The sequence below is a fragment of the Salvelinus alpinus genome, chromosome 6 (genome assembly GCF_045679555.1).
Source record: "Salvelinus alpinus chromosome 6, SLU_Salpinus.1, whole genome shotgun sequence".
Taxonomy (NCBI): domain Eukaryota; kingdom Metazoa; phylum Chordata; class Actinopteri; order Salmoniformes; family Salmonidae; genus Salvelinus; species Salvelinus alpinus.
In genome coordinates, this window is record NC_092091.1 from 84,654,709 (window position 1) to 84,667,509 (window position 12,801).

At 42.5% G+C, this 12,801-nt stretch overlaps 1 protein-coding gene across 1 annotated transcript in view; it reads right to left on the reverse strand.

The window, feature by feature from the left end:
- LOC139579779 (scavenger receptor cysteine-rich domain-containing protein DMBT1-like) overlaps positions 1–12,801 on the reverse strand; it is a 260,129-nt gene that overhangs the window by 7,339 nt on the left and 239,989 nt on the right. The window lies entirely within an intron of this gene.

The following is a 12,801-nucleotide window of genomic DNA, read 5'->3' on the forward strand; positions in this document are numbered from 1 at the left end:
CTCCTCTGCCAGCCTTCATCATCAGACACGTTGTAGTGCTGCTGCTCCTACTGACAGCCATCACCACCTCCTACCTGTACTACAAGGTAAAGACATTTACTCAGACGTTACAAGTCATTTAAACTAGAGGGAGAGGGTGAGGGGGAGAGGGAGGGAGAGAGAATGGAGATACTAGCGAGTAAATGTCTGACTGTTGGTGCTGTGTCTCCCTAGCCCACTAGGAGGCAGAAGAGAGTGAACAGGGTGAGCAGCATGGATCTTGATGTCAATGCCATGGAGATGGTCTCTCTGAGCTCCAGAGCTGAAGCTGGACCAGGAGAGGAGAGAGCAGCCCAGGGGACGGAGTAGGAGTAGAATGAAGCTGACCCTACATGCTGATCTTAGGTCAGTTTTGTGTTTTAAATCGATGGTCAGCAGTGGACTGGTGTTTAAAATGTGGTGACAAACCCGAAGTGGTTCTAATTTCAATAACAAGTTCAGAATTAGTTTATCTTTCTAGAACCTTGGAAGAAATATAAAAGGAGTGACTGCAACCACCATTATTCCTTTTAGTTTGGTTTTTTACCACCAGAGAAACATGGGGTTCTGGGTAATATGGGGTTCTGGGTAACATGTGGTTTTGGGTAACATGGGGTTTTGGGTAACATGGGGATTTGGTAACATGTGGTTTGGGTAACATGGGGTTTAATTATTTTAAGAGTCTGTGTTCCAGAATGTATTGCTTTTTTCTTTAGTCTTTGTCTTATTTAGTGTCTCTTAGATTCTTTATCTTATTCAGTGTCTCTTAGATTCTTTATCTTATTTAGTGTCTCTTCGATTCTTTATCTTATTTAGGGTCTCTTAGATTCTTTATCTTATTTAGTGTCTCTTCGATTCTTTATCTTATTTAGTGTCTCTTAGATTCTTTATCTTATTTAGTGTCTCTTAGATTCTTTGTCTTATTTAGTGTCTCTTAGATTCTTTATCTTATTTAGTGTCTCTTAGATTCTTTATCTTATTTAGTGTCTCTTAGATTCTTTATCTTATTTAGTGTCTCTTAGATTCTTTATCTTTTTTAGTGTCTCTTAGATTCTTTATCTTGAAGTGTCTCCATTATTATTATAATCATCTGTTCATTCTTTGTATTTGAAAAAAAATAAAATAAAGGGGTTTGTTGTTGTTTACCTCTCATGATGTTGTTGATTATAAATGTTCTTATATTGATTATGATGTAGATTATTGTTATGATGTTGCTCTCTAAACTGCCATGTAATCAACTGAATGCTTTTAATAAAATGACAGGCTGTCAGTCTTGTGTGATTCCCCTCTTGGACAGACTACAACATACAGTATGAATTAACTGAGATCAGTCTGTGTGATTCCACTCTTGGACAGACTACAACATACAGTATGAATTAACTGAGATCAGTCTGTGATTCCCCTCTTGGACAGACTACAACATACAGTATGAATTAACTGAGATCAGTCTGTGTGATTCCCCTCTTGGACAGACTACAACATACAGTATGAATTAACTGGTCATACATTTGGCAGGAGGTTAGGAAGTACATCTCAGTTTCCACCTCATTTTGTGGGCTGTGTGCACATAGCCTGTCTTCTCTTGAGAGCCAGGTACCCACCTGTATATAGTCCTACTATTGTTATTTTACTGCTGCTCTTTAATTACTTGTTACTTTCATTTCTTATTCTTATCCATATTTTTTAAAACTGCATTGTTGGTTAGGGGCTCGTAACTAATACAATTTGATTTGAGGTCTGCCTACGGCAGCCTTTCTCAATAGCAAGGCTATGCTCACTGTGTCTGTACATAATCAAAGCTTTTCTTAAGTTTGGGTCAGTGACAGTGGTCAGGTATTCTGTGTACTCTCTGTTTAGGGCCAAATAGCATTCTAGTTTTCTCTGTTTTTTGTTAATTCTTTCAAATGTGTCAAGTAATTATCTTTTTGTTTTCTCATGATTTGGTTGGGTCCAATATGTTTGCAGTCCTGGGGCTCTGTGGGGTCTGTTTGTGAACAGAGCCCCAGGTCCAGCTTGCTCAGGGGACTGTTCTCTCTCTCTCTCTCTCTCTCTCTCTCTCTCTCTCTCTCTCTCTCTCTCTCTCTCTCTCTCTCTCTCTCTCTCTCTCTCTCTCTCTCTCTCTCTCTCTCTCTCTCTCTCTCTCTCTCTCTCTCTCTCTCTCTCTCTCTCTCTCTCTCTCTCTCTCTCTCTCTCTCTCTCTCTCTCTCTCTCTCTCTCTCTCTCTCTCTCTCTCTCTCTCTCTCTCTCTCTCTCTCTCTCTCTCTCTCTCTCTCTCTCTCTCTCTCTCTCTCTCTCTCTCTCTCTCTCTCTCTCTCTCTCTCTCTCTCTCTCTCTCTCTCTCTCTCTCTCTCTCTCTCTCTCTCTCTCTCTCTCTCTCTCTCTCTCTCTCTCTCTCTCTCTCTCTCTCTCATATATATATATAGACTATGATGTATTGTTGTCCTGGTGTGTAGTTATTAATCCTCCACATAGACTATGATGTATTGTTGTGTGTGTGTCTGGTGTTTGATGGTGATGGGTTGGTGTGCTGTGAGTGTAAATGATAGTCAGGAATTCACAGGTTTCAGATTTTCTGTGTTTATTTTCAAGTTATCGTTCTCAAAAGTATTTTTTAAACAGAAACACAACAACATTATATGTTCTAAGTCCATAACAACGCTTTAACCACATCAGGCGACCACTTTTGAGGCTTGGTGAAAATCTAAAAAATATACATTTTTGAGAAAAGCACCTAGCACTATTGTTGGATTAGCAGTGTTCCTGTAGTACAGGCACCTAGCACTATTGTTGGATTAGCAGTGTTTCTGTAGTACAGGCACCTAGCACTATTGTTGGATTAGCAGTGTTTATATAGTACAGGCACCTAGTACTATTGTTGGATTAGCAGTGTTTATATAGTACAGGCACCTAGCACTGTTGTTGGATTAGCAGTGTTTATATATTACAGGCACCTAGCACTATTGTTGGATTAGCAGTGTTTCTGTAGTACAGGCACCTAGCACTATTGTTGGATTAGCAGTGTTTCTGTAGTACAGGCACCTAGCACTGTTGTTGGATTAGCAGTGTTTCTATAGTACAGGCACCTAGCACTATTGTTGGATTAGCAGTGTTTCTGTAGTACAGACACCTAGCACTATTGTTGGATTAGCAGTGTTTCTGTAGTACAGGCACCTAACACTATTGTTGGATTAGCAGTGTTTCTGTAGAACAGGCACCTAGCACTATTGTTGGATTAGCAGTGTTTCTGTAGTACAGGCACCTAACACTATTGTTGGATTAGCAGTGTTTCTGTAGAACAGGCACCTAGCACTATTGTTGGATTAGCAGTGTTTCTGTAGTACAGGCACCTAGCACTATTGTTGGATTAGCAGTGTTTATATATTACAGGCACCTAGCACTATTGTTGGATTAGCAGTGTTTCTGTAGTACAGGCACCTAGCACTATTGTTGGATTAGCAGTGTTTCTGTAGTACAGGCACCTAGCACTATTGTTGGATTAGCAGTGTTTCTGTAGTACAGACACCTAGCACTATTGTTGGATTAGCAGTGTTTCTGTAGTACAGGCACCTAGCACTATTGTTGGATTAGCAGTGTTTCTGTAGTACAGGCACCTAGCACTATTGTTGGATTAGCAGTGTTTCTGTAGTACAGGCACCTAGCACTATTGTTTAGTTAGCAGTGTTTCTGTAGTACAGGCACCTACCACTATTGGTTGGATTAGCAGTGTTTCTGTAGTACAGGCACCTAGCAATATTGTTGGATTAGCAGTGTTTATATAGTACAGGCACTTAGCACTATTGTTGGATTAGCAGTGTTTCTGTAGTACAGGCACCTAGCACTATTGTTGGATTAGCAGTGTTTCTGTAGTACAGGCACCTAGCACTATTGTTGGATTAGCAGTGTTTCTGTAGTACAGGCACCTAGCACTATTGTTGGATTAGCAGTGTTTCTGTAGTACAGGCACCTAGCACTATTGTTGGATTAGCAGTGTTTCTGTAGTACAGGCACCTAGCACTATTGTTGGATTAGCAGTGTTTCTGTAGTACAGGCACCTAGCACTATTGTTGGATTAGCAGTGTTTCTGTAGTACAGGCACCTGGTGTAACCAACTTCACATAGCCCCCCAGAAGAAAGGCACACGGACACCCACACTTCAGGTTGACTCAGTTTTTATCTGCAGTAAAATATTTCAAACAGTGATGACAGGCATTGACAGGACAGTCACATGTTCACTGCTCTCAGACTGAATCGACAAAGTGATTGTATAGTATACATGCGATGTGTTTAGAAAATAACAAAAAATACAGAAAAGTATACCTGCAGTAAAATAAATCAAACAGTGATGACAGGCACTGACAGGACAGTCACAGCCACACGCTCACTGGTTAGGTAGGACACAAGATATCTGTTAGATAGGAGCAACAGTAGTGATACATGGTTAGGTAGGACACAAGATATCTGTTAGATAGGAGCAACAGTAGTGATACATGGTTAGGTAGGACACAATATATCTGTTAGATAGGAGCAACAGTAGTGATACATGGTTAGGTAGGACACAATATATCTGTTAGATAGGAGCAACAGTAGTGATACATGGTTAGGTAGGACACAATATATCTGTTAGATAGGAGCAACAGTAACCTTAGTGATACATACTGACTAGATCATAAAGGAACAAATGTCCAGACAGAGGATTGAGTTTATTAACTGTAATAAATACCATTTAAAATAACACAAGCATATTGCTATTACATTGTTATAACTAACTTCTTTCTAAGCAGGGTTTCTCACACACCCAAAGACAGATGGCTGGCACAGACCTTTTATAAACACTGATAAGGAAAGGCCTTGATCAAAAGAGTGCTTGGGTCCGCATTTCACGAGATAATGAGACACACACACATACTCAAGGACAGAGGGCTGACTACGCACACACAAAATCTCCTGTTTTAGCTGAACATTTGATAACAAAGAACTTTTGCTATAAGACTCAGAAGGATGACGCCCAGCTCATCAGGACCAATCTGAGAAGACAACAACCTGTCCAGAACCAACCAAAGGACCAGAACTTCCAGACTCAACCTACTTTCTGTGTTGTATAAAATGTCTATGCATTCTGTTATCTGGGCTTTTTCTGGAGGTTCTCTATGAGCCGAAGGAACGAGACCGTATACGCTTGTACCAGATATCTTTACTCATAATTAAACTGTCGCTTGTCATACAATTTATCACCTTGTCTGAATCGATCCTTGACCGGCTCACCCTTCTCCATATCCAATTATCAACAGAAACTTGGTAAGCAGAGGATGGTTGTCTAGAGACCCGGTCCAGAGTGGTTGATTTGGGTGGGAGAGGGCGAGTTGGTGAAAGGACGGTTCACGGAGGACAGGTGAAATCTTTTGGGGGGGAGGACGACAGTTCTGCTCAACTCGGGAAACTGATCTTCTGGTCGACCATAAACAAGGTAAGCAAGACCTGTTAAATCAAACTTTGCATATTGTCGTATAGTTCTTCCAAATTTCGATCAGTGGTACCGAGTCTGGGTAAGAATTCTTGTTTAAATTTATGTGTATAGATGACATGTGAAGGACAGTGAAGTAAACATATGTGGCCATAATTTTGTTCCGATAGTCCGGCGGCGACCGGTCCGATTAGATTCGGTAGGGAATAGAATACTGTGTATTGTTTAATGACAAACGCTCCATGTACCAATAGGGTCGGATGTGTAAATGTCAACTGATTAATGTGTATTGTTTAATGACAAACGCTCCATGTACCAATAGGGTCGGATGTGTAAATGTCAACTGTTTAATGGATGTTGTTTAATGATGAACATTGCTAGTTAAAAATAGGATTCCGATAGTCTTAAAGTGTATAAGCCTCATCCAAAAGCCCGAATATTCGTTCGGTGAAGGATGTAGTTAAAGTGAACAGTGGTAAATGATAAAGTGGTAACTATTCTAAGTCCGGCTGAGACCGGTCCGACTGAGGTCGGTAAGGAATAAACTTAATTTGTGTTGTGATAAGACCTACTCAATAGTCCAGGCGGAGACCGGTAAGGAGTAGGTTTGAATTGTGTAATGATAAGTGATAGCTATTCAATAAGTCCGGCTGAGACCGGTCCGACTGAGATCGGTAAGGAATAGGTTCAGAGTGTTTGAGAGATCTCTAATGTAATGTGTAAGTGTTGAAAGTATACTGATTAATGTGAAGTATTTTAAGTGATAAATATTGACTATATTGAATGAATGTCTAAATGATGTGTTTTAATGTGCTGATATAATCTGTTGGTTGCGCATTCCACAACGCCGTATAAATCAAATAATATATGTATAAAAATTCTGAATATACGAGGGAGGAGCTCTGAGATAAGACAGAGTACGTGTCTCCAAGAATTCATCACGGGTATTTACCAGTGACGGGCTAAGTATATTCAGATAGTCTAAATATAGTGATGAAATTTAATCAGATGATTTAAAATATAGAGATAAAAGTTAAAATATAAAATACATGACAATATGACGACCCCAAATACTCCCAAGCTTAAATTTAACGATTTTCTAGATCAAAAGCTACAAGACAGGTCAGGGGGAAAAGAACAGTGGAAGACTATAAAGAAGGTTTGGGAGGGATTGAAGTTGAGATAGACACAGGTAGGTTATCTAGGAGGGGGACCGCCAAGCAGGGTCCAACTGAGTACGATGGAAGGCGGACTGAGAGAGGCAGTGCAGGAAGCTAGAGACAGGGAGGTAGAAAAGAATAAAAGTAATTTGTTTAAGAAGGAAAGGACCACCAAGAGAGGGAGGTCATATGCCCGCTCTTGATGTACACCAGATAGGTATGACTGATTATGTAAGGAAACTGACGGAACTCTCTGTAGCACTCTCTACCCAGGTTCGCAAGGTCCAAGAGGGGGAGCTGCCAGGAGCACGCCGGTTTTGAATGGGCTGTTATTGAATTGGTTTGAACAGGAGATATTTTAAGCCTATAGGGCATGGAAATAAAAGTGATAGAGAGCTTATTAGTAAAGAAAGGAATTTATATGGTTAGCATTTGTTTTGGCCATAAGAAGATAGAGATAGGTTTATTAAGGTTATGTAAGGACTTTAGAGATTGACACTATAAGACATGTTGTTAATTTTAAATCCATGATTTTAGATAAAGTCAAAACAGTGAGACACTTAGTTAATGTTTGGGACCAAGCTACAGACAGATAAGGGAAAGGGCAGACAGAGTGGCCCTCCCCGCACTGCTGAGACCTTGAAGGTTTGAGAGCAGAGAAGGGAGTTTTGGAAGGGGGCGCCAGGACAGAGATAACAGAATGGGTAGATAACAGTTACTGAATGGAGACAAAAGGGAGAATTGGACATGTGGAAAATGAAAGGGGCGCTCCTACATAATAATGTAGAACATAAGAATATTTTACTAAGTCATTATTTAGAATAGGTAAGGTTGATACCTGGGCAGAGCCAGGTATCAAACGGGGGAGGGGTACATTTTGGTCTAGGATAGGATGGGGCCTATTGGATAATAAACTAATTTAAAAAAAATTCTAGCTAATAAATAGGCATAGAAGTTAAATATATAATCAGATAGAACAAAATGAGAAACTGTTTGTTAACCAAACCTGTATGTCCAAGATTCTATGCATTGCAGGTGAATTAAAGGAGAAGGTGATTCACCCGACCTGGGGGCATATCGCACTTGGAGGGTAAGACACATTGACACTGTCGAACAAGCACAGTGTCCGAGAGGAGAACTGGAATTAACAGAATTCCGGGGGCCATCTCTCGGATGAAGATTTCCTTTTCCCGTCATTCCATCCCTGTGTTTGTTCATAGAAGTGAAGGTGTGTCTGGCTTCTTGCTGATGATGTTTTCTCTGGGAGAGGGTGGGGCTTTACAGGATTGCTTGTAGTCCTGAGCTGTCTGATTAGGATACGATGGGGATGTTACCATCACAGTACTGCCAGAACCACCACCAGTTCCAACAGACCAGGTTCAGCCGGCCTCCTCCACCACTTCAAGACCAAGTCCCACGCCATCACCTGAACTCTACAATCTGGTATAGGTAATAAATGTAAAAGACATCTCAGATAGTGACCAATTGGGGACTGAAACTGGTTATGAGGGAAGGGAGAATATGTGGTTGGCCTATAAAACACTTAATAAAAAGGACTGTGTCGTATGTGGACATGCCAGACCTATTCTGGCTGCTCACCCATTTGCCCTAAGTAAGGGGGAAGGTTGGATGTGCATATTGGAAAGTTTAAGCCAAATTCAACCCTGTGTAAAACTCTGAGTCTTGTGTTCCCAGAAGTCCGTCCCCAGAAGACACCATGGGGGTTAAGGCATATGGGGGATATTACAGCTGTAACACTGGTACAGGTAGAGGTATGGACTATGGGAGGTTCCCTACTGCTGCCTGCATCACTAATGTCACTATTAACTAGAGGTGTTGCTGATGTATGGTGGATGTGTGGACCTGCCAGGCGGTTGACCACATTTTGAAAGGAGATTATCAGGGAACATGTGTTTTGGCCAGTCTGATAAACACCATTGCCTATTATTGAGGTTACAGCTAACCAACTTTTGGGAGCTGCACATGACAGAGGCTTGGGACCAACCCAGGAGTCGGCAGAAACGTGACGCTCCTTGGTCCAAGAGTACAGATAACATCCACACCAACCTGTTGGGGGTCCCAATAGGGGTCCCCCACGAATTCCAGACATTAAACAGGAATGATGGCCTGTGGCATCTGATGCCCATCATTGGCCCAGCTATTGTTGATGCTAAGCATAATGCCTGGATCAATTATATCTAGTATAATCAACAATGATTTGTTAACTACACCCACACTGCACTTACGGGGGTGGCTGAACAATTGGATGCCACCTCGTAGACAAAATAGACTAGCACTAGACATGATTCTGGCCAACCAGGGAGGTGTATGTAAAATGTTTGGAGAACAGTGTTAGACGTTTGTCCCTAACAATACTAGTCCGGATGGGAGCATTTCAAAAGCTCTGAGTGGGTTGGCAAGGTTATCGGTGGGGGTGAGGGGTCTTGCAGGTGTGGAGGAGAGTGGACTGGTCCCTTGGCTGGGTGGTTGGTTTGGTAAGTGCACTGCAGTGATGATTACTGGATTTCTGACACTAGTTGTTGTTTTTCATTTCTGTGCTGCCTGTATCATACCTTGTTTGAAGAAGTCTGTTACAGATGTGGCAAGGGCCTCTGGTATGATGCCGCTGCTTGATGCTACAGTTGGAGAGGCTGATACGGAATCAAGCTTTCGCAGGAGAGTGGGCCTGACAGAGGAAGACCCTTGGTTCGCTGTAGTTGATGTTGTCGAATGAATAAAAAAGTGATGTTTGTCCTCCCTGTTGTGAAGGTTTGAAGTTCCCGGGTGGCGACGAGCCCACCTGGTACAGGTTGTATAGAGGGATGGACCTGAGGGTTTAACATATTCTCGTTTTTTGGTTACTAATGTGTGATTGGCCACTCCAGGTGTAGTTATTGGAGTGGTCTCCTTTTGGTCCTTGCTCATCCTTATTGGTGACTGAGGAGGCTGGAAAGGCCACCCACCAGAGCTGTGTGGTATGTATGGGGGCCCGTCCACTCCTTCGCATTGTACCGGCTACCCTACCTGACGTATGTCTTCTTCCTGTTATGAAACATGACAACCCAACTGCCAACTGCTCCGTAGGGGACAAGTTTTACCCTATTGTTAAAAGTACTAGAAAGGGCCCGATGTTTTCTTCTCGGGTTGCCAGGGCTAATTTTACTTGTATAAATATGTCCCTTGGCCCTCCAATGCTGGGAGCACTACCTTATGAATGGTGCAATAACACCTATAATCCTAATGCCCCTTTCCAACCTGTGTCTAGAGCTGATGTCTGGTGGTGGTGTGGAGGAAACCATCTATATGACCGTCTGCCAGGAAATGCCACTGGTCTTTGTGCTCTTGTCTCTCTGCTTCTTCCTGTTTCAGTGTATCCTATGGAAGTAAAGGACCTGATGGCCCGTGTAGAGAGGGACGGGGATTTATCCCGGTCCAAAAGATCAACAGGAGTGGATCCTGGAGACCCCACCTATATTGACGCCATAGGAGTCCCTAGGGGGGTGCCAGATAAGTATAAACTCGTAGACCAGGTTGCAGCCGGTTTTGAATCATCAGTGTGCTGGTGGTGCACCATTAATAAAAATGTTGACAGGATCAACTATATCCATTTTAATGTCCAAAAACTAGGCAATTGGACCCAGCAAGGCTTTGAGGCGGTACATGGCCAATTGGCGGCTACCAGCTTGATGGCCTTCCAAAACCGCATTGCAGTAGACATGCTACTCTCTGAGAAGGGAGGTGTATGCTCTATGTTTGGTGAACAGTGTTGCACCTTTATACCTAACAACACCGCCACTGAAGGTAGCCTGACCATTGCCTTAGAAGGCTTGAGGACTCTTAATGGTAAGATGAAATCCCATTCTGGTGTAGACACCTCCATGTGGGATTCCTGGATGGATGCTTTTGGGAAATATAAAACCCTGGTGTCCTCAATTTTGGTTTCTATCTCAGTGTTTGCAGCCATTTTGGTTTTGTGTGGTTGCTGTTGCATACCATGCATTCGTTCACTCACCACTAGGGTCATAGCTAAAGCCATTGACCCAACAAGCCCTTCCCAGATGTTTCCTCTTTTAGGGGATGAAGGCCCTCCATCTTTTGAGGACAACAACATGCCTGCTGCTTTTACCTTTTTCTAGTTTATGTCACGTCTCTTAGGAGACGTGAAGAGAGGGCATATGAAACTTTCTCTTCAAGAAAGTTTCTGCATATACTACTCCTGCTTGATTCCATGTTTATGTCACGTCTCTTAGGAGACGTGAAGAGAGGGAATCAAAACTTTTTCTTCTGGAAAAAGTTTCCCTTCTTGTGCCTGGATTCGCTTAAAGTTTATGTCACGTCTCTTGTGAGATGTGAAGAGAGGGAATTAAAACTTTCTCTCTGAGAAAGTTTCCCTGGTTGTTTGCTTTTGCTTTTCTTACTCTTACCTAGTTTATGTCACGTCTCTTGTGAGACGTGAAGAGAGGGAATCAAAACTTTATCTTCTGATAAAGTTTACTCTAATTTTGCCATTTATAGCTTTTGTCCTAGCTTTTGTCACGTCTCTAATGAGACGTGAAGAGGGGGATTTGTAATAAATACCATTTAAAATAACACAAGCATATTGCTATTACATTGTTATAACTAACTTCTTTCTAAGCAGGGTTTCTCACACACCCAAAGACAGATGGCTGGCACAGACCTTTTATAAACACTGATAAGGAAAGGCCTTGATCAAAAGAGTGCTTGGGTCCGCATTTCACGAGATAATGAGACACACACACATACTCAAGGACAGAGGGCTGACTACGCACACACAAAATCTCCTGTTTTAGCTGAACATTTGATAACAAAGAACTTTTGCTATAAGACTCAGAAGGATGACGCCCAGCTCATCAGGATCAATCTGAGAAGACAACAACCTGTCCAGAACCAACCAAAGGACCAGAACTTCCAGACTCAACCTACTTTCTGTGTTGTATAAAATGTCTATGCATTCTGTTATCTGGGCTTTTTCTGGAGGTTCTCTATGAGCCGAAGGAACGAGACCGTATACGCTTGTACCAGATATCTTTACTCATAATTAAACTGTCGCTTGTCATACAATTTATCACCTTGTCTGAATCGATCCTTGACCGGCTCACCCTTCTCCATATCCAATTATCAACATTAACCCAACTTTACACAGCCTACTGTTTGGCCCACGTCAAACGTGACCTTCTCTTGTGAAGGTCAGGCGTAAGGGAAAGAACAATGGCTAAACCTGGTCTTATCTTCCAATGCTCCATCCCCCTGCCCAACCCCACTCCGCCAACCACCAGGCATTCCCGTGATTGGCACTTAACAGGTTGATTAGCATGTCGGACCCCGCGAACACTGGTAAATACAACACAACCCACTAATAGCCTAACACACCGCTGTCTGTGCGGGTCGCTACAACACCCTCAATGTGAAGTGATATTAATCCATAAATACAGAGCACAAGTACACCCCTTTTATATAAACCGTTTAAGGTAGTAAGAAAATAAACATTCACTTAATATTTCAATAAGTCACCTGCTAGTAAATCACCTGCTGGCAATAGCTGGCGTGACATTGTAGTGCAGAGACCAACGGTGCTAGTTAGCTCGTCATTAACACGGCTAGCTAAGACAGCAAAAACCTGGTTAACTGGCTGAAATAGGTCTTCAATTAATGAACAGCAAAATAAATATATACTGTAATGAAACAGCACGGAGCAGGTCTCGAACCCTCGACCTTCTAGCCCGAAGTCCGGCGCGCTATCGACTGTGCCGATTTCCGCGCTTATAAACCCAGGGTCGTTACACTACTCCCTCCTTTCAAAGAGCGCGTCCTCGCGCTAGCTTGCGACTTTACGTCTTACAGGAACGCGCTCACCGGCCAAGCACACGCACTGTCGTGGATGCGAGGTCCGATCACTTCCGACACCAGTGTAATGAAACAGCACGGAGCAGGTCTCGAACCCTCGACCTTCTAGCCCGAAGTCCGGCGCGCTATCGACTGTGCCGCAAAAGCATGCTCCAACGGCAGAGTCGATTTCCGCGCTTATAAACCCAGGGTCGTTACACTACATAGCCACATTCGCTATTGCCTTTAGGATATATGAACCAGTTTTCCAAAAACACTATTGTGTTATACAGTTTTAAACAGTGTTTATGTACAGAG